The 27,318-nt window shown below is 43.2% G+C and overlaps 1 long non-coding RNA gene across 1 annotated transcript; it reads left to right on the top strand.

Annotated features, from left to right (window-relative positions):
- The first annotated feature begins 12,074 nt into the window (after positions 1–12,074).
- LOC139077468 (uncharacterized) lies at positions 12,075–26,900 on the top strand. Its single transcript, XR_011530026.1, has 3 exons — positions 12,075–12,210; positions 15,978–16,127; positions 25,514–26,900. It is a non-coding gene; the product is annotated as an uncharacterized lncRNA (long non-coding RNA).
- The last annotated feature ends 418 nt before the right edge of the window (positions 26,901–27,318 follow it).

Below are 27,318 nucleotides of genomic sequence, written 5' to 3'. Positions count from 1 at the left end.
GGGCTGCAGTCTCTCTTTTTATCCCCCGCAGCCACTTATCCATATGGTGCTCTCGGCAAACGTCAGCTAACGGGGTGAGTGAGAGAACATGTGAATGTGCATTTCTCTTCACTTGTTTTTATAACATCTCATCAGATTTACTTCAGCATTGCTCTCATATCCTATACCACTGGAATAGAAATAATTTAATGTCGCAATGCTTTATAGACTAGTGCTGGAAACTTATGCTCTTCTGGGAATTTGAAGCAAGTTACGGTACCCCTAAATTAAGTATAAGTGACGTGTAAATTTTTATGACTATAAACATTCTTTGAAATGTTTCCCTTTCCTCACAACAAAATTCATAGATTCTATGCTTTGCATTTTAGAATGATTAAGATCTTTATTGACATTTTTATCCTGTTTGAAGTTAAGAATATTACAGCTTAGTGCTTAAGAGAAAGGACTCTAGAATCAGACTGATTCTGTTCAGATGCCTTTCCCAACTTCTTACCCTCTGCACACTCTTGGGAAGCTATTTAATCGCTCCCAAGTTTCAATTTCCTCCTTTGTAAGGTGGAGAAATAATAGGACCTACTTTGTAGGATAATTGTGAGAATTTAGAGAATTAAGGATGCAAAGTAGTTAAGTCATATCTGTCACATAGAGAATGTGCAATAAGTGTTAGCTGTGATGATGATCATAATCATCAAACATAATAATTGCAGTCAACTTAGTATGAATATCAAAGAAAAAAGTGACATTGAGTAGGAGACTTATTCCTGAAAAATTCGTCCCAGATATTTCCAGCAAGCTAAGAAATGATTTCCATCCTTGTGTTGGCTTTATATCATGTCAACGTAGGTAGAACCAAGTTTCCCAGAATTTCTTGCTATGACTGGTTCTGAATTAGGGTTGGCCCTAAGAGGATCTTGCACAAGATTTAGGAGCAAAAGTGAAGGGGCGGCCATTGGCTTCTGGTCAGTGTAGAGTGGACTTGGTGGCCCTTCACCTTGTTACTGGCTCACTTTATTGGTGCAGGGCAGCAGGAGAGCCCACAGCTCCTTAACCTCCCACCAAACCTTCTCCACAAGCTTCTCCAGGTCTTGCGGCAGGCGCATGTGCACGTCTGTGGCAAGGGGCACCAGCTTCTTGTGCCGGTCACCACATCATCAGGGTTAATGCTGTGAGAGACAGACACACATTCCAGTTTGTGTTGCAGGTTTCAGTTTGTTCTCGTGTGTTCTAGATCATCTCTGCAGTTTCCATTGTATCCTTGATCTCTCCCTCTTCATGTCCAGCTTTCTTCCTGATTGCCGTCCCTGCCAACCTACAGTGACTTCAGACTCATCACGGATGCAAAGTCAACAGCCTTCCATAGATTTCTTCACCTGCTCCCGTGGTTTTATAGGTGACTAAGTAGTTTCTACCATAGAATATTTTAATGAAAATAAGGAGTTTAATGTGTTTGATTGGTTGTTTCTAAGTGTACTGGATAACTTGAAGGAAGTTGCTCTTTATTACAGGTATCTACCAAGTGGTACAGGGCAACACCAAATGCTTGCCCACAGGCCATCAAGTGACCTTGTGACCTGAGCCACCTATCATGAACTCGAGGTTGCCCTCCAAGCCATAAATTTGAGTGTGCATAGCAGCATTGCATCATGCAATGTAAGTGGTATATATGAGATTGGGCTTGAGCAAATGAAATGTATCAATAGACTCCTACTCATGGACGTCATTGATTTGATCATATCTCCATCATCCTGAAGCTACTGACCTGATAGACATTGAATTGCTTTTTTGAAGATCCATTTACAATGCCAGTTGGGTGAGAAGACCGTGTAGGGTTGGGGTAATATGCTCTAAATCAGGAGCCAATATACTGTTTTCCCTATAATCTTCACGGAACTGGGAATCAAGAAGTGAACATGGGAATGGCTCTTCTCGCTATGATCTCTAGTGACACAAGAGTGAATTTCGCTTCCCATCTCTGAGACTTTGGGTCTGCTGCTCTAGAGGTCTTAGTGCCCAAGGGACAAATGCTTCCACCAGGAGACACAGCAATGGTTCAAATAAATGGGAAGTTGAGGATTCCAGCCAGCCAGCCACTTTGGGCTCCTCATGACAGTGAGTCAACAGGAAAAGAAGAGAGCTTCTATTCTGGCTGGGCTGAGTGATCCTGACTATCAGTGTTGCTTCCCTGTATTTGAGATAAGGAGGAGTACCTCCTGGTACCTCTTAGAACTCCCATGTCCTGTGATAAAAGTCAATGGAAAAACACAATGATATGATTCTTTCAGAACTTCCAATAGTCCAGACCCTTTAGAATCACAGGTTTGAGTCATCTCACCAGGCGAGGAATCATGACTAGCTGACATGCCTCCTGAAGGCAAAAGGCATATAGAATGGGTAGTGAAAGAAGAAAGTTATATCAGCTTTGCCATGCAATTGTCAGCACCTACAAACATAGGTTCTTTACCTGCCACACAAGAGGAGCCAAATAAAAACTGGAACGTAAGGCTTATGGCAAAGAAATGGTTTTTATTTTGGGTGATATCAGCTGGGAGACAAGAGTAAGCCCTCAAATTTCTCTCATTTAATCTTGTCTCCCTGATAGATGGGAGGCCAGGGGTTTTAAAGGTTTGAGAAGATTGTGGCTGCTTGTAGAGAGGGGAGGAAGTCAGTGGCCTTGCTGTTTGGAGCTTTCCCACCAGCCTGCATTTGACCTTGGGAGGCTGCTTACAGGGAGGAGGATGATAAGGGAATTTGCAGGTGGGTGACCTTGGCTGTTTGTCTCCATGGCGGATAGTGGATTCTGGAGCTGGAAAGCCAGGGAGTAAGCAGGGAATGAGTGCCTTGGTTTTAACCCCATATGTACTGGGTTTAATGTAGGGGAACTGATATCAGGGCTGACATCATGATCAGTTGCAGAAATAAGTTGCAAAAGCTGTAATGGTTATTCCCATGTGTATTAATTATTTTCTACCTCCCTTCCCATTCCCCTACCATCTTACATAAGATGTGTTAATAGTAGTTAACTTTATATCTCAGTATTTAAGTTATAGAATATCAAAAGGAGAGTGTGACTCAGTGAGGAGAGGAATGAACCTGACCCAAAGATGGTCATATGTTTTTAATTGTTCATGGTATAGATGCACAAAATGAGGTGGAAGTATGATTTGGCTGTCATCTTCATTTGGAAGTTAAGAATGGTTGAAAGAGGTGTGTGTGGATGCCCAGTTGACAAACGGTGAACTATGATGGCTTTATACCATCTCAGTTTACCTAAGCTAAAACGATCAGTAACTTTGCAAAAAATGAGATAAAATTATTAAACATTAAGTTGCTATAGATAGTTTTTGCAAAGAGACAGTGTTTAAATGAACAAATAAAATGAAACTTTAAAAAGAACATCACAAGTATTTTGCTGGAGTCTCCCAAGTATTAGGAAAAGGAAAAATCCTAATTCTGTTTAATAAGTACCCAGAAGATGAAATAAAACCTGATCAGTTAAGTTTTGGCAAAGGAGACTGGCTTCACTGGGTTCTGGATTGAATGGAGTATTGTTTCAGAAGTCTTGAGGAACAAATGGAGCAGACCTGATTCCCCATAGTCAGAAGGCTGAGCTGAAAACGGTTTAAAATCCAGTGATTGGAAGCAAAGTCAGGACTGTGGCTGAACGTGCAAGTCTAACATTGACCGTGGACCAGAGGCTCAGGGTGAGGGACGTGTAAGTGAGACTCCTCTCCTCCTTGGCTGGTTGGGCCTTCTCCAGTCTTTAAGGAGGGCTCTAGCTGTCCTACAGATTGTTCTCCGAATGATTAAAGTCAAAAGGAGGAGAAAGACTCTCTTCAACAAATGGTGCCAGGAAAACTGGATTTCCTAATGCAAAAGAATGAAGTTGGATCTTTATTTTATACCATATGCAAAAATTAACTCAAAATGGATTAAAGGCCCAAACGTAAGATCTAAACCCACAACACTCCCACAAGAAAATATGGGGAAAACTTCTTGACATTGGACTTGGCAATGATTTCTTAGATATGTCACCAAAAGCACGGGCAACAAAAGCAAAAACAGACAAATTGGACTAAATCAAACTTTAAAACTTTTGAGCATCAGTGAACAGAGCAAAAAGGCAGCCTAGGGAGTGGGAGAAAATATTCACAAACCACGTATCTGGTAAGGGGTCAATATCCACAAAATGTAAGCACTCAACAACAAAAAAATCAAATAACCCAATTAAAATATGGGCAAAGGACTTGAATAGACATTTCTCCAAAGATTATATACAAATGGTCAATAAGCATACAAAAAGATATTCAACATCACTAATCATCAGAGAAATGAAAATTAAAACCACAAAGAGAATCACCTCACACCCACTAGAATGGCTACTCTAAAAAACCCAGAAAATAACAGAATGCTGGTGAGGATGTGGAGAAATTGGAACCTTTGTGCACTGTTAGTGGGAATGTAAAATGGTGCAGCCACTGTGAAAACAGTATTGGGTTTACTCAAAGAATTAAAAGTAGAACTGCCATATGATCTAACAATTTCACCTCTGGGTATATCTAAAAGCATTGAAAGCTGGGTCTCAGATATTTGCATACCCATGTTAATAGCAGCATTATTCACATATCCAAGAGGTGGTAGCAACCCAAATGATCAGCGATAGATGAATAGATAAACAAATGGGGTGCACCCGTAGAATGGAATACCATTCAGCCTCAAAAAGGAAGGAAATTCTGACACGTGCTACAAAATGGATGGACCTTGAGGACATTACGTTAAGTGAAATAAAGTAGTCACAAAAAGACAAATGCTGTATGGTTCCACTTATATGAGGTATCTAAAGTCGTCAAATTCATAGAAACAAAGTAGATTGGCATTTACCAGGGGCTGGGGGGAGGTGGGAGGGGGGCTTGTTGTTTAATGGGAACAGACTTTCAGTTTTGCAAGATGAAAAAGTTCTGGAGATCGGCTTTGCCACAATGTGAATATATTCAACCCCACTGAACTGCACACTTAAAAATGGTTGAGATGATAAATCTTATGCTGTGTGTTTTTTTACTGCAATAAAAAAAAGTGAGAGAGTGTTCACTGGACTTTGCTCCTCTCGCGGTAAACCTAAAGAGAAAGCCTTACAAAAGTCTTCCATCTGGTAAGCCTCAGGGAAACCATCAGAAATGCAACAATTCATATGCAAAACAACTTGCTCTGAGGCATCTCACCTTCTTTCTCCAGCTGTTGCTCATCTTGAAGAGCCTGTTTACCAGGTACCATCTGCTGGCTCCCAGAGCCCTTTTGTCATCTGTGCCATAAAATTTTCACCATCTCGAAGTCAACTAGAAGGAGCTGTCACTTCTTTGTACTGAGGCCAGGAAACAGCTGGACCCCGGTAGTTTCCAGTGATCAAAGCATTTCGGATATTTTGATTCATACAAGACCCCGTGATCTCACCTCCCATCAGGTTGACTCGACTCCGATGAGCACAAGTGCGACAGTCCTCTGTAATTCAAATTTGGAAAATCACCAAATGGTGAGCCCACAAATGAAGTGGAGTAAACCTTGTCAAACTGACATCCTTATCAAGACGGAATGTCTGGAAGCCAACTAACTGGGTATACTAACTGACCAGAAATTCCCCCTGCATTCTGTTTCATTCATTTAACAAACGTAAATAGTATGTACTGTGTTTAGGTACCTTCTGTTTTATAAATAGCTGTTCATTTAATCCTTACAACAACCCTATGAGTTAGCTACGAATATGATCGCGTTTCACAGATGAGGAAATTGAAGTACAGAGAGGTGAAGAAACTTGCCCAAGATCACGCAGCAAGTAAGTGGTGAATCTGAATTCAACCTCAGGCAGTCTGGTTCCAAATCCATGTTCTATAGGTGAGAAGAAAGGGACAATCTCAAGGACACAGATAGACTTTAAAAGTCAGTTACTGCATTGGGATTAGTTTACTTTCATCAATTTCCTTCACCAGCTACAGTATCATCAATAAAAATGATCATTAAATGCTATTTTCGCTAACACTGATTGAACCCCTACTGTGTGTCAAAGATTGTGCTTTTTCCACACACACACATCCTATGCTACAAGTGCTGAGTTATTTATTGTCTTTCACCCCCTTTCACAGATTGCAAAACCGAGGCTCAGAAAAAGATAATAATTTTCGGAAAGTCCCACTTTGGGAAAGGAGAGGAGGTATAAAGAATCATGGCCAGATCTGCCTGCTTTTGGAGCCTGTGCCACACATGAAAACTCTGTAAGAAATAATAAAAAAAAAAGGGCAGTCCTGTACTTGCATACGTAAGGAATACATTCTTGAAAAATAGGGACAAGTGTTAGAAAGAGGGGTCACCAACTGGAACGGTGGTCCCACGAGAGGAGCGAGCTCCACTCCTCCGTCCAGCAGGTGCTGGGGTCTCCAATGGAACACTGCTCTGAGAGTGGGGGGCCTCCGCCTGTGGAGATTGCCTCCTGCAATCTTGGCTGAAGTGCTTGGCGGTGGCATCCCCATTCATTCATTCAACATTTTGGGAGCACTTGCCCCGTTCCAGGCAAGGTATCAGACGCTGGAGGTCTCTGCCTTATAAGGTGTCTTTTGAGGATTAAATGGGATAATGCGAGTAAAAGTCTTCGTATAGTGCTTGGCCCACTGTAAGCGCTCAGTAAATCCGATGATTAAAACACCCAATCCTACTTCCAAATTACACGTGTTCTAGATCCAGACGGTGGTAGACACCAACTGGAAATGCAGACGCCCTCACAACACTTCCTCCAGCAACAGGCTCTGTGATCGTCTGCATTGCACAGGGGAGGAAACTGAAGCATAAAGAAGTCAAGCCATTTGCCCAGGGTTTCACAGCTTAATGAAAGCCACTCCCCAGAGCTGACTGATCCCAAGGCGGGGATGCCTCTGTCAGCCACGCCCACCCAGCAGCACCTTGTGGGAAATGTAAACTTATGTGGACATTCACAAACAGGGGAGGGTGATGGAGGTGAGATACCCGGAAGCTCTCAGAGGCCCCTGGGCCCCTGCCACTGCATTTCCCGCAGTGCCCAGTGCTGCTGTTCCTAAGCCCTGGCCGCTCAGTTCTGTCTTTGGTCCTGCAAGAAAACTAAAATCCTTCTAGAAACCCTTCCCCTTTGCTTTTCAGTTAGCCAGAATTAGATTCTTTATTTGCAACCTCAATAATCTTAATGAGTATACCTCTGCTGAATGAGAAATTCGGAGGATCAGCCTGGACATTTATTTTTGGAAAAGCCTGCTGGAGTGACTCTGCCCACGGATAAGAAACACGGTCCCAAATGATTGAGAAACTCTGCCTCATGCATATTTAAAATTCCTGACTGCAATATGACATCTCTGCATAAATTGAGTCCAACTAATTATTTGCAATGAAAATATATTGGTCTCGCTTATAAATGCTCTGCGTCAGGTATGGGTATAATTTCATTTATGTGACTCTGTCCTTCTTGGAAGGAAATGCCCTTTGAATCAATGGAATTTAGCCAGCGGTGGCTTGTCTGTTGCAGTTCATAGTCCGAACACCACAAGCAAAACAGGCCTTAATGACCCTTATTTAGAGATAAGAATTATTGGCTGCAGTAGGGGCTTGCTATAGCAAATTAATTCTTTGAGGTTAAAAAAAACAAAAACAGCCTGGGTTCCAAGAGATAACTGAGTAATACACTGCACAGGATATATTTAGGTAATTAGCCACTAATTTAGTCATGCCTTGTACAGATAGATTTCTGTGTCTAATAAAATATAACAGCACTAGGCTATGTGGGTGGTGTGGCAGAATCATTTACTCTTCAGTATCCATTGCATTGTCCCTGACCTCACTCTTTTCCCAGCCTCCTGGCAGTTAGGTTTCTTGTTCTGACCAATGGGTCGTGAGTGGAAGTGACAGATGTCACTTCTAGGCTGGAGCATTTAAAAGCCTGCCTGCAGGGGGCCAGCCCCGTGGCCGAGTGGTTAAGTTCGTGTGCTCTGCTGCAGTGGCCCAGGGTTTGGCCGGTTCGGATCCTGAGCGCGGACATGGCACCGCTCATCAGGCCATGTTGAGGTGACATCCCACATGCCACAACTAGAAGGACCTGCGGCTAAGATATACAACTATGTACGTGGGGATTTGGGGAGATAAAGCGGAAAAAAAAAAAAAGATTGGCAACAGTTGTTAGCTCAGATGCCAATCTTAAATAAATACATAAATAAATAAGTAAATAAAATAAAAGCCTGCCTGCAGACCAGTCCTGGTGGCCTAGTGGTTACATTCAGTGAGCTCCGCTTTGGTGGCCTGGGTTTGGTTCCCAGGTGCAGGCCTGCACCACTAGTCTGTCAGTGGCCATGCTGTGGTGGCAGCCCATATACAAAAAGAGGAAGATTGGCAACAGATGTTAGCTCAGGGCAAATCTTCCTCAGCAAAAATAAATAAATAAATAAATAAATAAATAAATACCTGCAACCCTCCAGCTCTCAGATCCCCTGACTTAACTCGGAAACTATGTGCTGAAATGGCAGTGTCACATGATGGAACAGTCTAGATAATCAAGTCATTCCAGGAAAAAGTCACCAGTTCACAGTAGACTTTACAACAACAAGTTGTAAACATTTGATGAGCTAAGTATTAAGCCATTGAAAATTTGGAGCTCTTCTTTTGGACCACTGCCTAGTGATATCCTGGCTAACATGGTGAGTAACTCCTTTTCTCCAGATCAAGTTTTCTAAACTTTGGTACTATTAACATTTTGGGTCAGATAATTCTTTGCTGCGGGAGGTGGAACTGTCCTGTGCGTTGTAAGATGTTTAGCAGCATCCCTGGCCTCTACCCACTCAAGACCAACAGCACCCACCCTACCCCCACCTGTCATGACAACCAAAAATATCTCCAGACATTGTCATATGTTCCCTGGGGGGCAAAATCACCCTTAGTTAAGAACCACTTCCCTAGATAATGAATGAGCTTTATGTTCAGTGTATTAGTCCTGCCATCTTCTCTGTGCTGGGTAAAATATTACTACCACTCATCTTCTACTCCATGACACAGCCTGAAGGACACTGGTAACCTGTGATCCAGACTAGAGCTTGGGCAAATTACAAACCTATTCCTGAGTTTTTTAGTTGCAAGTGACAGAAACTAACTCTGATTAACTTAAGCAAGAAAAGAAAGATTTGTTAGGAGGAGACTTGGGAGGGTTATAAAAGAAAGGGAGATTTGAGCAACTGGGTGTCTCCAGGGATCTCAGCAGCAGACCTCATGGGCTGTCCCTTGATTCCAACAGCCTTCTGCCTCAAAGTTCTCTGCTGGATTCAAATTTCCGGGAGACAGAGAGTCTGCCTCTCACTTTTAGCTCAGGGAGGTGGTAGCAATACAGGAGGCAGCAGCAGTGGCAGCAGCATCGTGTGATCCACGGCCTCATCAAAACCAACTGTGATATGGGAAGAGAAGTTTCCTAAGGGAGAGGGAGACACCAGTATCAGAAGAAGAGGGGAAAGAGACAGCGCAGGAAGAAGGAGCAGGTGTCTACACGGGGCCTTAGTTTCTGAATCTCCAAAGCGGGGATGATAAACTCTGCCCTGCTTGCTTCACAGTATTTTTGAGGATCAAATGAGATGAATGTGAAAGCAGTAAATATCAGAGAGAAACTTTGAGACGTCAGAAGTGAAAGTGCCCAGGACTTTGTGATCACAGGGGTGCTGCCATAAAGTGATAAGGCTTTCTGGGACATGCTAGAACTTTCTCATTCCAGTGGTTGGTTATAGCCAGAAGCTTTGGTTTTAGGTGCAGTTTTATGGCACTTTAGGCTCCTTAGGACATCTCTGGGAGTGATGAGGAGCATGAGAAACTTGCATCTGCTCTTTCCCTTCTCTGGGCCCCAACATCAGACCGGAGAACTAGGCTGTCGGAAGGTCGGGCCATGCAAAGCAATGCTGTTTCCCTTTCTGTTTGGAAAACCACTCTCCCATCCTATTTTGCTTGCTTCCCTTCCGTGGAGCACAGTATACAAATGGTGTTAGAGCCAAATGAAACCACACAGTCTAATCCCTTGGGACAAAAAGAGGAATAAAATAAAAATACAAATGCCAATAGGAGGAAGGTAATTTAAACCCAACCCCAAATCCTGAAAGCTATTGGAACTAGATGAACTTACAAGAACCAGGAGAAAGGGCCAGAGAGGCCGTAGGACTGGAAGTCACGGCCTCTGCAGATCTGATTTGGGGTCAGTGCAGAGCAGAGAATGTTTACCTGAAATCTATTTGGCTCAAGACCTACAGGGAGTTCGATGATTTCTAGACAATGATAACATGAGATAAATGAAAGTCCTTATTGTTGTCTCCAAGGTAGGGGAGATGTAAATGAAGCTAGCATCAGCTTTTCCCGAATCCTAAATGTGTTTACATTCATTTGGAAGGACCACTTTGATTCAATTGTGCTCTGTCACTCATCAGTAATCCCGTCAGCCCAAGTTCATGTACATAAATTGCAAGCTCCGGGGAAGATGTGCTTTGTAAATTCATTTAGCCGCAGAGGCAGACAGGAGGCCATCGCAGTAAAACTATGCTGGTGGAACAGCGGCAAACATCATCCTACGGGTATTTGATCAATCTATTGTGGAGGCAAAGAACAATTGCTACGAGAAAGCATGTCAAAATACATTAGGGACCGGGCCTCTCTGAGAACTAGAGCCCGAAGATGCTGTCTCAGGCCTGTGAGTCCTCAGACCAGGAAGGAGGCTTCCTGGGAGAGAGAGAAAGATGTCCAGTGAAAGATGAGAAAACTGATATTATTTCACAGTCCATATCATTCATGTCATACCTGGCTTACCAAGCTTCTTCAGTCGCTCGTTGAATGAATGCCTCTTGAGGGCCAACTGTGAGCAAGATGCCAGGGATGCAAAAATGGACAGAGTCCCTGCCCTCAGAGAGCTCATGGTCTGGTAGAGCAGACCACCGCTAGCCAAAAAAGTCACCCAGTGAATACGATACTGTAATTGTGACAAAGGTTGTGGAAGGACGGGCTCGTAAGGCTCTCGGGAATTATAATGGAGGAATGGTTTATTGGGTAGGTCAGTGATGACTTCCCTGAGGAAGAGAGGATTTAATTGAAATCCCAAAGGAAGGGTAGGAATTAACTGGGAGGAAGGATTTGGAGGAGGGGTGGAGAGAGAGGCCCGTATGTCTGGGTTTCAGAGGGTTGGTGAGTATGCTGTGAGATGGGGTAAGAGGTTAGTAGGGTCAGGCCACGCCGTGCCCGGTAGACCAAGTACAGGGTTTTGGTCTTTATCCTGTTGAAGGGTATTGAGCAGGAAAAGACGCAATGAGATTTACATTTTGAAAAAGTCACTTTGTGACATGGTGTGTGCCACGGCAGGCTGGTATCAGGAGGTATGTGGGAGCCAGGGTCAGACTGTGCAGAACGTCAGGAATCCAAGTAGATAAGAGAGAATCCAGGAAGAAGAAGGCAGGCCCAGCCCAGGCTGGGCAGCTGAGCGCTAGAAAGCAGGAGACTGGACGTGAGCTCCTTCTGAGGCAGGGGCTGTCAGCCAAGGATCTCCGAGGTACACCCGCCCAGGAAGTAACCGCAGGTTGGACTAGGGAGGTAGCTTCACCTGGTGGGAAAGGGGACTAAAAAAGGAGTGCTGGTTTTGTCGACCTCTCTGTTTTAATTCTCAACTCAGAGAAGCTCTGGCCTGCCCCTCTTCTGCTGGACTCTGTATTCCTATTGTTTTACCATAGAAACTGCTGGAGAAATTTTGGCTATTGTTTCAAGAGTTCCAAAAAAGAACTGTGTCATTCCTATGGAGAGCAGAGAACTCTTGTTGAATGAAATCGAGATAGCTTTTGAGCTGGGAATTGAGAGATAACCAAATGGAGAGGGCAAGAAGAGCCCATGTGTTAACACAGGGAAAAGAGGGAGAACACGCCGTCAAGAGGAAATGGCCTGAGCAAAGGCGTGAAGGGAGAGGAGGCAGAGCTACCCGTGAGAGGGCCAGTGGTCAGGGAGGACACTGAGAGGCAGGAGGGCAGCTGCTGAGAGCACGGGCTGTGGACCCTACTGCCTCTGCAAATCTCAGCTCTAACGCCCCCTACCTTATGACCTCAGGTGGATTCCCGTACTGCCCTGTGACTCAGTTTCTTCACCTATAAAAGGGGAATAAGACCACCTACTTGATAGGGTCATTATGAGCACTAAATCCTGCACAAGGTAAGCACTGCATGAGTTTTAGCTATTATTAACAGCAGTAGGAGGCAATGCTATAAACACAACTTGAGTCTGTATTGTAAGGGGGTCAAAAACCAGGCTGCAGAGTTTGCAAATATTGAGGATTTTCCAGATATTCTGTTATTGATTTCTAATTTAATTCCAGTCTGGTTAGAGAATGTGCTTTGAACAACTTGAATCGTTTTAAATCTGTTCAGACTTGTTTTATGGCTGAAGATATTGGAAAATTTTCCATGTGCATTTGAGAAGAACGTGTATTCTGTGGTTGCTGGGTGCAGTGTCCCCTAAACGTTGCTCAGGTCAAGTTGGTTGATAGCGTTGTTCAGCTCTTCTATATCCTTACTGATTTTCTGCCTATTTGTTCAAGCAATTATTGAGAGAGGGATATGGAAACTTCAACTATCACTGTGGGCATGTCTATTTCTCCTTGCAGTTATCAATTTTTACTTCTTGTATTTTGAATCTCTGTTCTCAGGGTCATAAATATTTAAGACTGTTACATCCTCTTGCAGAATTGATCCCTTTATCATTGTGAAATGATTTTCTGTATGCCCAGTGATATTCTTTGCTCTAAAATTTGATGTTAATTATGCCACTCCAGCTTTCTTTTGATTAACATTAGCACAGTATATATTTTTCTATTCTTTAACTTTTAACCTTTTGGCATTTGAATATTTAGAGCATGTTTCTTGTACACAGCACATAGTTGGGTCTTGCATTTTTTTTTTATCCTGTGTGATAATCTGTATGTTTTGATGGGAGTATTTAGACTATTTACACTTAATATGATTAGTCATAAGATTGGGTTTAAATTTATCATTTTGCTGCTGTTTTTCTATTTTCTCCAATTGTTCACTGTTCTCTTTTTCTGCCTTCTTTTGGATTAATTGAATATTTTTTACTATTTTATCTTCTCTGTTGGCTTATTAGCTTTAATTCTTTGCTTTGTTTTGTTTTCCTTAGTGGCTGCTGTAAGGTTTATGGTACACTTTTTTTTTTTTTTTTTTTTTTGCTGAGGAAGATTAGCCCTCAGCTAACATCTGTGCCAATCCTCCTTCCACTTAATATGTGGGTTACTGCCACAGCATGGCTGATAAGTGGTGTAAGTCTGTGCCTGGGTTCTGAAGCTGTGAACTTGGACCTCAGAAGCAGAGTGTACCAAACTTAACCACTATGCCATGGGGCCAGCCTCTAAAGTTTATGGTATACATTCTAACTTATAATAGTCTACATTCAAATGGTATTATGCCATTTCACATATAGTATAAGACTTTGGCAATAGTTTACTTTCATTTCCCCTGTTCTGACTTTTGTACTATTTTGTCATACATTTTAATTCTACATATGCTATTAACCCCATACTGTGCTGTTATTTTTGTTTAAACGGTCAATTATCTTTTAAAGAAATTTAAACAATAAGAAAAAATCTTATATACTTACCCAGGAAGTTACCGTTTCTGGTGCTGTTCATTCTTATGTGTAAATCCATATTTCCAACTGGTATAATTTTCCTCCTGCCTGAAGGACTTCCTGTCACATTTTTTGTAGTTTGAGTTGGCTGGTTATATATTCTTCCTGCTTTTGTATGTCTTAAAAAGTATTTAATCTTTGCTTTTCAAAGATATTTATTTCTGTTAGGCAATTTTTTCCCAGTGCTTTAAAGAAATTGTTCTACCATTTACTTGCTTGCATTTTTTTCCTGCAAGAAATCTACTGTAATATTTACCTTTAATCCTTTATATTTAACGTGTCTTTTTTCCTCCAGTTTCTTTTAAGATTTTATCTTTGTCACTGGTTTTGAGCAAGTTGCTTATGATGTACCTTGTTGTAGTTTTCTTGATGTTTTTTGTACTTGGGGTTTGTTGAGATTCTTGGATCTGTGGGTTATAGTTTTCGTCATATTTAGAAAATTTTCCTTTTTTTGAAACAGTTATTCCTTCAAATACTTTTTCTGTCTTCCCTTCTCTCTCCTCTCTTTAGGAGTCTCCAATTACATATTTATTAGGCCACTTGAACTCTTCCCACAGTTCACTGATGCTCTGTTAACTTTTTAAGTTCTTTTTTCTCTCTGTGTTTTATTTTGGATAGTTCCAAGTTCATTAATGTTTTCTTCTGCAATGTCTAATCTGCTATTAACCCCGTCTAGTGTGTTTTTCATCTCAGACCTTGTAGTTTTCATCTCTAAAAGTTCAATTTTGGTATTGTTTTCATATCTTCCATATCTCTATGGAACATTTAAATGTGTGGATTACTGTTGTAACAACTGTTTTAATGTCTTTGTCTGCTAATTCTAACATCTGTGTCAGTGGGGATCAATTTTGATTGATTAATTTTTTTCCTCTTTATGGGTTATATTTTCCTGCTTCTTTGCATGGCTGGCAATTTTTGAACGTATGCAGACATTGTGAAAATTACCTTGTTGGATACAAGATTTTTTAAACAGTTTCTACAGATCTTATTGAGATTTGTTCTCTGACAAATTGGCAACAGTTTGATACTCTGGGTCTTGCTTTTGTGATTTTTTAGGTGAGACAAGAGGCACGATCAGTCTAAGTTTAGTTACTTGTCCTTACTAAGGTGGGTCCTTCCATGTGCTCTCCCCAAGGGCCCATGAGTCACGTGGTTTGGCAGTCCGACTAGGACAGACAGATATATTCTCAGTCCTGTGTGAGCACTGGGCACCGTTATCTCTAACCCTCTGGGGTGGTTCTTTCCTCAGCCTTAGGAAGTTTCTGCACACGTGTGCTGATCAGTACTCAGCCGACTACGTGACGGGAACACCACAGATCTTCTGGAGTCGTTTCTCCATGAAGCTCTTTACTCTCTGTGCTCCGCCCTAAGGACTCTAGCTGCCTTAGTCTCTCGGGACTCTCAACGCTGTCTCCTCAGTTCAGGGAGTCAGGCTGGCTTTGCCTAGTATCCACACTATGCTCTGGCCTTTAAACTCTCTCAAGTCAGTAAACTAGAGTATTTGTAGGGCTCATTCTGTTTCTTTTCTGTCTCTCAGAGATCACTGTCCTTCATTGCCTGATGTCCACTGTTTTCAAAACCATTATTTTCTACATTCTATCCATTTTTTTCATTAATTTGGGTGGGAGGGTAAATCTTCTTGTTACTCTGTCTTGACCAGAAGTGTAAGTTCCATGCTGCAAAGTTTGAATCTCATTCTTGTCGATGAAAATAATCCATAACCAATCTATAAATCGAAATTGGGGTGAGTTTATTAAGAGCCAGACATGAGGACTAGCCTAGCCTGGGGCCTTCCTTCCCCAAGGAAGGAAGGGCACCAAAGAAGTGGGGTGTACAGAGTGGTTGTATACCCTCATGGAACAAAGAGCATACATCACATGTGATAGGAATATCCCTTTTACAACAGTCATGAAGTTGCCTAGCTGACACAGCACAGCTATTCACACAGCAGGTAGCAGGTCTGCTGTCTTGATAGACAAAGCAGGTAGCAGGTCTCGAGCTGAGTGGTCACAGGTGAGCACAACAATCAATTCCTAGTCTAGAGAGAGATGCTTATCCTTAAGGAAACGACAATATGGGAGAAGTTGCATCTTTATCTTAAGGCCATTTGTTCTCTCTTTGGGACATAGCAATGCTTAAAGCAGATATACAAGGCATGCTCAAATGGCTACATTAGACCCTTTTGGAAAAACAAGGTCGGGCCAAATTAAGTTTACACCAAATGGCTTCCTCATATACTCCAATATCCTATTGCTTACCATTTGTTTATCATTCTGTAGGCAATGCAGAAGCATCAAACCCAGGGAAGGATGATCAGTCCTGGGTGCCAGAAGGTAATTCTGGTGGTGTTTGGAGGAGGGACTGCAGAAGATCAGAGACAGCGAGGCTCTTGCAAAGCCCTAATAATGGGAAATGAGGACCCACAGAAGGTATGAATTTGAGAAACTCTAAAATCCTAGCACAGAAAGTATCCTAAAATAAAATGCAAAGGTGCAAGCTTGCATGATAGAAACACCATGCAACGTACTATGTTAAGAACTCGCAGCATTTTATGTGCCTCTGACAACACAAATTGAAGGCCGGATTAAGGCAGAAATTGTGTTTTCCATAGTGCCTCCCAAAGAGTAGGTGCCTAACACCCTCGGAATTGGGGATTGTGGGCCTCATCAGAAGCATTGCCAGAGGCCCTGTGGAGTCTGATGGTTGGAGCATCTGTGGCCTTAGGAAATCTCCAAGGGCTTCCAAATGGCTGTTCTTGTTTGGCCAACATTTGAGGATATTTCCCCCTGAGAAATCACAATGTTTTATTCATGTGCATTTGAAAACTTTGTGAATAGCAGAGAATATTTTAGGATTTTAGAAAGCAAATCTCTACACGTGCTTATCACAAAGCCTTTGAATTTCCAAGTCACTTTGGAAGGAGAATATTTTTCTTCCAACTCACAAAGTCTAAATACAGCTAGGATCTTTACATTTGAACATGGTGTTTCCCCAAGTTAATGGTGTGCTTAGTGTTAAAATAATGTATTTAAGATAATAAAGTGGAGTAGTTGAGTAAAATCAGTCTTGAGAAAATGTGCCATTCCAACTGTAGGGGAGGAAGACATTTCCTCTACCCACTGTAGGTCCTTCTGCTGGCCGGGCTACAAATTAAATTCACATGAGATAGAATAACAGGAGAAAGTCAAGCAAAGCTTTATAACATGTATACGTGGGAGAGACTCAGGCAAACTGAGCAACTCACCAAAATTCCAGAGGCTCTCACCTTAAATATCATCCTCAGCTAAAGACAAAGGAGGATGTTGGGGGTGGGGGGAGTCAGTTATGGGAGATCACCAGAGAAGCACAGTAAACAAGAGTAAGGTTATAATGCAGATTTAAGTCCTTGCCTTCTGTATTGATAAGAGTTTCTAGAGATAAGGTCATCCCCCCTTCTTCTGTCCCAGTACAGAGAGGGAGACACCTTTACAGATGGAGATTTCCTTTACAAAAGTAAATGTCTCTTAACAAAGGGTAACTTCTCTTTTCAGAGTTTCTCTCATGTCTGCAGTTTTTAAAAGTAACCAGCCCAAAATAATCCTCATGCCTAAGAGGCAGATCTTGGGGTGGCCAATTCCAGTCCCCCACACCACTTTGAGGGACTTGGGCTTAAATGGAATCTCTTTAAACTCGGTGTGAGGAAGGCTTATTCAGAGGATATTAACAAGTTAGTGTTAGAGAAAGTCTATTAGAAACCCATGGGGGCCGGCTCCGTGGCCGAGTGGTTAAGTTCACGCACTCCGCTGCGGCGGCCCAGGGTTCGGATCCTGGGTGCAGACATGGCACCACTTGTCAGGCCACGTTGAGGCGGCATCCCACATCCCACAACTAGAAGGACTTGCAACTAGGATATACAACTGTGTACGGGGGGTTTTGGGGAGATAAAGCAGAAAAAAAAAAAAAAGATTGGCAACAGTTGTTAGCCCAGGTGCCAATCTTTAAAAAAAAAAAAAAAAAAGAAACCCATGAACATTCATTGCTCTGTGGGAGCAGTTGTAATCCTAAAAATGGTCTTTCTACGATCAAGAAAGAGGACAGCAGAGAACAGGGGGTGTTAGCAGCCTGTGGCCATGTGCTGGCTTCCTTTCAGGATAGGAGCCTGGGGCCAAAGCCATGCCTTCCTCTTGAATTCCTGTAGATTTCAGAATGACTCGCAGACCATTCCTCAAGATTCTTACTGATAATCCCATAAGGAAGCCTCCAGGGAAATATGAACACCTTACACACAAACCCCTTATAAAGTGAATGTCGACCACCAACAAAAAGACTTACCTTTCTGGAAGCTTAAATCCAGGAAAGATGGCCTGTTATTTCTCAAACATTTGAATACAATATGGCTACTGGATAACCATTTTTATTATGAAGAGGGAAATGGATGAACAAGGTAGCAGGAGAAAGAAGGAAGAATAATAGAGAACCAAGATAAACCAGCAAATATAGTAAGGAAAATCCCAAATCTACGTTTGGTGTGGTTGCTGATAATATAAATCTGACTACCACAAAATAATAAACGTTTTGTTAGCTGCTTTACGACATTGCCACAAAACTGTTATCACCTTGTGGTGCTTTTTGATGCCAGTATGGTGAACTGATCCCCTTTTTTATTGGAATGGTATTAACTTCCCTTCCCATCCTTGCTGATGCCCTTGGAAACACCACGTTTGAAGGCTGGCAGGATAGATCGTGGTAGTTATAGTTTGGGCTGCTTAAAGGGCCTGTCTCATTCCTTGGGGACCCTACCCACTCCTTACAGTTCTGGTGGGTATTAGTCAGGATCCCTTATCCCTGCCAGAGGAATGGGTGTATGACCCAGGTTGGCCCGTTAGAAATCCCCTTCCTCATAGAAAGAGCGATAGGTGCAGGATAGGCACGTGACCCAGGTACAACCATTCAGAGTCTTTCCTGGATGAGTACATAGATGTTGGAAAAGACAGAGTGCCACTTTCCACTGGTGGTCACTAAGCTGGCAGAATATAAGTGGAGTTTCTGGCTGAATGCAGTTGAGGAGAAGGAAGATGCCACAAGGGGCATGTGAACGGTGGAATCAAAATGTATTTTTGTAATTTTGTTAAATACCCAAAATGAGGGCTGTTTCACGAAAGATGGAGGATTTTAGGGATTAACGATATTTTTTAACCGCTTCATAGTTACAGACACTTATTTTTGATATGAGTATGTTTTCTAACACGTGGATTAAAACTATCATTCAATTCCTTCCCAGTCCTCCTGTCATGATGGCAAATGACCCATATCAGAAAAGTACCAGCTGGCAGAGACTGTCAGCTCATAATTTCACCGCCACCAGAAGGGGTGGTGGCAGAGGCAGCTGCTGCTGCTGTGTCTTTCTCCCTCTAGGAATGAGATTTCTCTGTGGAAAATCGTGCCCTAACATCCAAGCCTGTGAATAGTTTGAACAAGAAGCAGTCCCCGTGAATAATTGGTGCAGTTTGATGGAAGCTGGCTACCCTTCCGGTGGTTGGCTGTTCTTCCTGAATTGTGTTAGCTGAGAAGAAAACAGAAATCTGCAGTTTCTGAGTGGCTGGAACTGAAATCATCCTATAAATGCAGGATCAACCAAACTTACTACCGAGGGAAGCGGTGAGAGGGATGTTTATACACTTTGGTTTTGGTTTGGAGTTTGTGTGGGGATGCAGTGACCACGGGCTGGATTTTCGATACTTGAAGAAAGGAGAACTCTGAGAGGTGCCACCAGAAAGGCTGTGTGTTACAGGAGGAAAGACACAGATTCATTCTCTCCTTGGGCCCATCAGAAACCACGAACTTTTCTCTGTCTCCCGGGAATCTTCCTTTTCTTGGTGGGCTGAGTATTCCCATGGGAAGTCACTTGGGGTACACCCCCAACTCATCATCTGTAAATAATTTCCACGAATGAGAAAGGTGAATCTCTTTCTCTCCCATGTATGCACACACACACTTACACACACATTGGAAGCATATTCTTGGTGTGTGGCAACGTGAGAATGAGTAAGAGAATTTGGAAGATATTGTAAAAAGAGTTTAGTACAGGGGTTGGCTAATTTGTTCTCTAAAGAGCCAGAGAGTAATTGTTCTAGGGTTTGCAGGACATACTGACTATGTTGCAGTTGCTCAACTTTGCTGTTGTAGTGCAAAAGCAGCTACAGATGACATGTAAAGAAGTGGCGTGGCTGTGTTCCAATAAAACTTTATTTACAAAAGCAGGTGGCAGCTGGGTTTGGCCCATGGGCCCTAGTTTTCTGACCACTGGTCTAGTCCTACGCCCTAGACGAGGAAAGTGAAAGTCAAAATGACCTACCCAGTTGCATTGCTAGTAACAAGTCCAGATTTCAGACCCCTGAGGCCCAATCGATTCCATTCCCACTGTCTTACACGGCAATCTTTTTTTCTGGAGTCTGAGCAGGAGAGTATTCCAGGCGCTCCTCTCTCTGGAGGGCTACACACAGACACAGGGATGAATTCTTTAAAATAGGGCTTCTCACCCTATTTTCTCACCGACCCCTGGGTGCCTGTGGCTCTGTTCCCATGTGTGTGCCGTGTGCTGGTTGCTGGGTTATGTCAGGTCCCAGCATAGACTTCAAGGGAGACCCAAGTGCCCAAGGGCAACTCTAACTGTCACCCCTTCCCAGTGGCTGAGAACTAATGCTCTAAAACGCATCTTGTGCCTGCTTATCGAGGCCAGGCTCAGAAACCACACAGTTAATTCTGAAGATAATTCCGCAAATTCCTGCAGAGGTTTAATTCTGCCTTCTAGTGGAATTAGCAGTATTCAGGACATTTTTCTGAGCCTTCCTGCCCTCTTCTTACCTAATGTGCCCCAATGCCCGAAGCCTCATCACTCAGTTGTTTTCCCCTTTTAGACGATGGGTCTCCCCGACCTCTACACCTTTCCTCTGCGTTTAGCTTGGCTGTAGCATTATTTTAATCTCATCTCATGAATCACACTCTCCTGATTTTGAATCACTACCTTAACTTTGCACTGAATATTCTCTGATTCATTTTTATTCCAGAAGTGGAATTTGGACTGTAAACAGCTGTAGGCAAATGCATAAAAGCCCAAATCCTTTTCTTTCCACAATTGGAGTTTTGTCTTATGAAAGACTTAAAAATATTTTTTTAATTTAAGAATTTGCAGATAAAATTACATTCCAGGATTCATTTGGCCCATTCAGCATAAGCTAAACAGGATTGAAATGTCATTAAACCTAATTCTGCTGCTAATTTGTTTAAGGAATTTTTTTTGGTTGTAAAGAACAGACTCACAGCCAACCTAACTTAAACAGAGGACAAAACAAAATTTATTGCAGGGAAACTAGGCACAGACCACAGAAGGCCAGCTGGGCATCTGCAAGGACCCCAATCAGGACCTGGCGTGTCAGAGTCAAGATCAACTTCTGAATCCCTCTGGGGCTCTGCCTATTGTCTCCTCGTATCTCTGACGTTTCCAAAGAAACTGGATACGGCCTGGTCTAGAGTTCAGCTCTCCAACTCTGAGCCCCCTCGTCTCTACTCTTTGCCAGTGTTTGTCACGCTGGGCTCTGTGACACCCCTGGGCTCTGCAGGGGTACCACAGGCCATCTCCAAATACTCAAGAATTTATCTGAAGCAGTAAAGTTGTAGACCGCCTGAAGAACCCCTTCCTCACATCCCTTGGCTTTATTCATCAGGGTTCTATGTGAGAGACATTTGAAAAAGGGGTTCTGCTGTCTATTTCCTGCTCCCATGGAGTTAGTCTGGGAAGAATTAACCAAAACAAACAACAAAACAGCAAGAACTATAATTTGTGGGGCATTTTTTAGATAACTATACTTTATTTGGTGGCAAATGAGCTAGTTGTCTTGTTTACTTTTAGAATGGGTTTCCTTTTAGTTTCTCAAGAGGAAAGAGTCTTTTAGTTTTCTGATTCTCTAAATATGGGGAGCTACAGATAATTAAAGCAGGGGCCAGCCGTCTATGGCTCTCAGACTAAATCCAGCAGCTGCCTGTTTTGTCAATAAAGTTTTATTGGAACGCAGCAATGCCCATTCATTTATATATTATCTGTGGCTACTTTTAGGCCACAATGGCAAAGTTGAGTAGTTGTAACAAAGACCATCTGGCTCACAATCCTAAAATATTTACTGCCTGACCCTGTACAGAAAGTTCATTGATGGCTGGACTAAAGAGATAGGACAAGAACAATTTTTACCTCGATATATCACAAGAGATGTCTCAGATGGCTCTGGAGCCAAGAGACAAATGGTGCAGGAGTCTACATTTAGAGACCCAACATCTCAACTTCATGGTGGAAGCTGGTCATGGGTTTGTTTCAAAGAGTGTTAGTGAACCAGGGTCCCCCCAGTGATGTGCTAGGTCAAATGTTTTCAGGTACAAGCTGAAGTTCAAAAAGTTTGACTAGAAATAAACAAGCTACAGGGGACTGTGAATTATGACCAGGATCTGGGTGTACGTCATCGTGACATCGCAAGATGTGGATTGAACAATAACCTCTCAGCTTTCTGGAACTGTTGAGTAGTTCTAAGATAAAGTCTGATAAAAAGTAAAGAGAAAATATGCACTTGACAAATAAAGAGAATGCAATTCTTAGGTGGCAAACCGGATGATGCAGACAAGAATTTTGATATTGTATTTCCTTTCAAGTATTAAGGAGCAAACCTCGCTTGAGGCTGGCAGGGAGAGGCTGTGCTTGTTTCTGTGATAAAGTGTAGCCACTGCTGTTCTCTTACATTGCCCCTTTGGAGATGCTGTCAAAGCAAGTGCAGTAACCAAGGGGAAATGCCTTAGTACCCTCTTCCTTCTGACACCTGGGGAGCACCTCCGGCCTCCTGAGGGGAAGTCCGCCCTTACCCAATTTATGTCTCTATGCCTTTATTTCAGTCTGATAGGCCTCCCATCTTATTAAGCATTTTTCCAAATGTCTTTTTATAACGAGTTTACCTTTTTAACGGTGCTCTAGCTTTCCTTTCATTTTAATATTTGAATAAATTAGCTCTTACATCCATAATAATGTCAACAACATTGGTTATAACTTGATATTCATCATCTATTGAACACCTCTTCTGAGCCAAGCATTGGAATAATTTATCTCGTTTGGCCCTCATAGCCCTGGAGAAGGGAATACAACTATAGTCCCTATTTTACAAACAAGGAAACTGAGGCTTAGGGAGATTGAGTAACTTAAACAAAATGATTCATGTATTTGTTCAATAAATCCCTATCGACTGGCTGCGTGTGCCTAGTGCTGGGTGTACTGCAATGAGCAAATAGTCATGAAGCGCATAGCTTGTACTCGAGTAGAACAGATGATAAACTGAACAAACACACACCTGATTTCCAAGTGGGACGAGTGATCAGTATGAAAGGACAGGGAGCTGTGAAGATCAGTAGGAGTTGTAATTAGCACACGGCCGCCTGGCCTCCAAGTTTGTCGAAACTCAAGTCTGTCTCTGAGATCTGTGTTCTCAAGTACCCTACCTTCCTGTCTTTCCCGTCTCAGTGGAACATCATAGCCTAGAGCTTGATGGAACTTTGATATTGCCCCAGTCCTGCATAAGTGTCTTCCAAGGGGACTTTCTCCATTATCTATTTTCGTCTCAGTCTTCTTCAGGTATAGAGAGCCTACAATCTTTCACACAAGTCTTTTCTACTATTTTTTTCTGTTTCTTTTTCTTTTTTTAACAAATAAGCAAGTCCCTTCTCCCTTCCTTTCTTTCTTCCTTCCTTCCTTCCTCTGTTCATGTGATTTTATTTCAACCAGAGAATGTAATGTGTTTAATTTCATTCAGCAACTATTTATTAAGGATGCCTGGGGGCTTAGCAGAGTAGTTTCCATAAATATTTATTCAATAAATGAATGTACTAGGCTTAAAAGAAAACAAATTTAAACCAGACAGGATCCCTGTCCTCAAGGAGGTGACCACTGGCTGAGCAGACCCACACACAAATGGCTCCCCACAGTCCAAGGCAGGGAGCAGCAGGCACTGATGATGGGGTTCTCTTAGGGTGGCTCTCCAAACATTCTATGCTGCAAAATTCCAAGAGATTGGGTCTGTTTCACGATTCCATTAAGGGCTCACTACAACAGTCAGTTTGTCTTAAAACACTGGTTCGTAGTTTGTTTCTGAACTGTGTCTAATGATCTTTTGACTCAAAAGCAGGAAATCTTTTCAAAGCTCAGATAAGGCTCCACAGATCATTGTCCATGGTGGATTTAATGGCATATTCCCAGTGGCATAAATTTGTTAGAGTGGCGTTGCTGGCACCAGTGAGCAGAGAGGTGATGAAAGGGAAAAGAGTGGGTGTGAGACCCACTTGGCCATGTGCAATTGATTTGGTTACACAATTGGTATCCCCAGAGTTGATTTCCATTTCCATCATTTCCATCAGCACTCCAAAGAATTTGGTGCATACTGCAGGTGAGTATGTAATTTATGACCTCTATAGAAAGCTCATTCCATCATTAAAATATGTGTTCCCTTTACTCTTGCTCTGCAAGACGCCCTGCCATTCTCTTAACACGCTCTTCTCTCTCACAGCCTTGTCTTAGTTTCCTAGGGCTGCCAGAACAAATTACCATAAACTGAGTCTGTCTGAAAACAACAGAAATTTATTCTCACACAGTTCTGGAGGCCAGAGTCTGAAATCAAAGGGTCGGCAGGCCCATGTTCCTCTGAAGGTTTTAGGGGAGAACGCTTCTCTGCCTCTCCCAGCTTCTGCCGGTTGCTGGCAACATTGGCATTCCTTATCTCCTGGCTGCACTACTCTTGTCTCCTTCCCTGTGTGTCTCTGTGTCTTCACATCTCTCTCTCCTTAAGAGGAGACCAGTCATTGAATTTAGGGCCCATCCTGATCCAGTATGACCTCACCTTAACTTGATAACATCTGCAAAGACCCTTTTTCTACATAAGATCATATTCACATGTGTCATGGATTAGCACGTGGACATGTATGTCTGGGGGACGCTATAAAACCCCCAACAAACCTCATTCCTCCAAAATGTATCCAGAATCCGCACACTTCTCACCTCCTCCAGGGCGGCCACCCCGGTCCTGACCACCGTCTTCTCTCTCCTGACTGCAGGCCTCCTGGTAGGCTCCCTTCTTCCTCTCCTGGCTGCCACAGTCCATTCTCCGCCCTGCAGCCACGGTGATCTCTCTAAAAGACAAATCAGTGTTTCTTTCAGGGAGTGAAAACAAAACCAGAATCATGACCACAAAGAACCCTGCCACGGCTTCCCGCCGCTACTGCAGTAACACCAAGTCCTTATGTGGCCTCTCCCTTGGCGCACTGCTGCCAGCCACAGTGGCCTCCTTCCCACTCAAATACCGTGAACTTCCTCCTGTCTCCTGTCTGGGCACTTGCTCAGGCCTCTGCCTGGGGACCTCTGTGTGACCTTTGCAAGTCTGACTCCATCTTTCATCCAGGTCTTGTTTTGCATGTCGCCTTCTCAGGAGAGGCCATCCCTGATCTGATCTAAAACATTTATCTGGCCCCAGGTTCCCCACCCTGCTCCCCTGCTCCTCTCATCCTTCACGCTGTTTGCCTTGCTGCACACTGGTTATAATTGCCTGCATCATACTGTTCATTTACTTTAATTGGATGTTATCTATCTCTGTTATCTGTCCTACTAAAATGTAAACCCCATCAGAGCAGGAGGCTGGTCTCTCTTGGTTCCTTTGGGTCCCCAATGCCTGGACAGCATCTACATGAGTAGGCGCTTGATAGTATCTGTTGAGTGACTGGAGGGAATAATGAAGTGACTATATACTTTTACTCATAGGAGAGTCCTTCTAGCAAGTTGATGACATTTGGTTTTCCGACCTCCTAGACGTGGAAGGTTAAAAGAAGGCAATTGGAAGAAGAAGGGGTGCTGTGAGCAGTGAGCAGCCTGAGCCTGTTGGTGAGGGGGGAGTCCAAGAATGGTCAAAAAGCACCATCAGAGCTCAGACATGTAGCGTGATCGGGGGACATTTAATGTACAGGCAAGTGGAGCTGGCCCCGCAATAGCCCACACAACGTGGCTCTTGTAAACGAGCTGTCCGAGGCTTGTCAGCCTGTGTGTCAAATGAAGCTGTCCCCACCTGGCTCTGGCAAGGTCCTGCTCCACCCACACCTGGCCCCAAGCCTTTCTGGTTTCCACTGGAGTCGCTCACCCGCAGGGCAGGTGGTGCCCTCCACGAGACTGTCAGTCTCCATGCTCCCTCCTGATACTTCCCAAGCAACCAGGCCTTGAGGGGCCACTCTGCACATCCCAAGTGAAGCCTGAGAGAAAAGCCCTTTCTCCAGCTCCAATAACCACAGCAAACATTTCCATGGCCCTTTCTACATGCTGGGCACCATTCTGAGAACTTCACATACACAAACTCACCATATTTCACCAATTCAAAGACATTTTCCTCCCACTCCCTACATTTTAAGGTCTCTAAAATTGGGACACATCTTACAATCCATGAGATGATAGATCCCGTAAAATTCAGCATTCAGTCCTGCCAGCAGCCCTGTGTGGAGGGCACTATTGCTGTCCCATTTAAGGAAGAGGCACAGGAAACTTATGTAACTTCTGTTATGTGATGGAGTGGGGACTTGGCCAGAGCCCAGGGCCCAGGTTCTTCATGGCTATACTTTGTGTCACACCTTGTTCACCTGGACTCCAAACCACACCCTTATCTGCCCTTCCCTGGGGTCCACTGCCTTGCAACCCAGGGGCCTATAAGCACACACTAGCAACCAAGATCTTTCATCTTTTTCAGTGCAGCAAAAGGCCACCTTGAATGTCCACTTATGTGGTTACACACTCAGAAGGGCCACAGGTCACCTGTTCCACAAACAGTTTGGCTCTGAACCCTTATTTGGTCTTTCCTGGACAGCTTGTCTATATCCTAAGTGCTTTTAGATGCAAGAAAAGGATCCCTTGACTGCCACAATCTCACAAGAAAACAGTTATTTTCTTATCCAGAAGTCCAGGACGAGGGGAGAGGGGTCCTCTCCAAGCTTAACTCGGTGGCTTAGGGATGCTTCCAAGGACTCTGGTGTCTGCCATCCTCAGAGTGTAACCATGGCCCCCCTCACAGGTGAACACATCTATGTCCAGCATAGAAGAGTCATTATCTCCTTCTCCTCTCCTTTTATTTGAACTCAAAACAAAATAAAACAAACAAGCAAAAAAACCCAGAAATAGAAACAAGCCCCCACCCCCTTCCTGGAAGTCCCTCAGAATGCACCATTGGCCAAGTTTGAGTCACGTGCTCAGGCAGTAGCTGCAAGGCAGGCTGGGAAAGCTAGTGCCTGGCCTTATCAGCCTGGACAGTGGGATATGATAAATGAGCACAGTTTTGTAAAATCATGGATATTCAATGATGGCAAACCTGAATCCCTGAAAAGGCTTAGTTGAGCTCATCATCTTTGGCGTAAGCAGCGAGGGTAGTAGGCTATTTTAGAAAGTGCTCTGCCCTTCATGCTTACAAATAAAAGTTTTCATCCTTATGTGTCAGTTTTCTGGAAAATTCATTGCATAGAACCTCTCATGCTCCAACAATTCCATTTCAATTAGGTGTTATTATTGTAAGTGACTAGCTTGCTCTACCA

Source organism: Equus przewalskii, chromosome 1, assembly GCF_037783145.1.
Source record: "Equus przewalskii isolate Varuska chromosome 1, EquPr2, whole genome shotgun sequence".
NCBI classification, from domain to species: Eukaryota; Metazoa; Chordata; class Mammalia; order Perissodactyla; family Equidae; genus Equus; species Equus przewalskii.
This window is presented reverse-complemented; position numbering and strand designations above follow the sequence as displayed.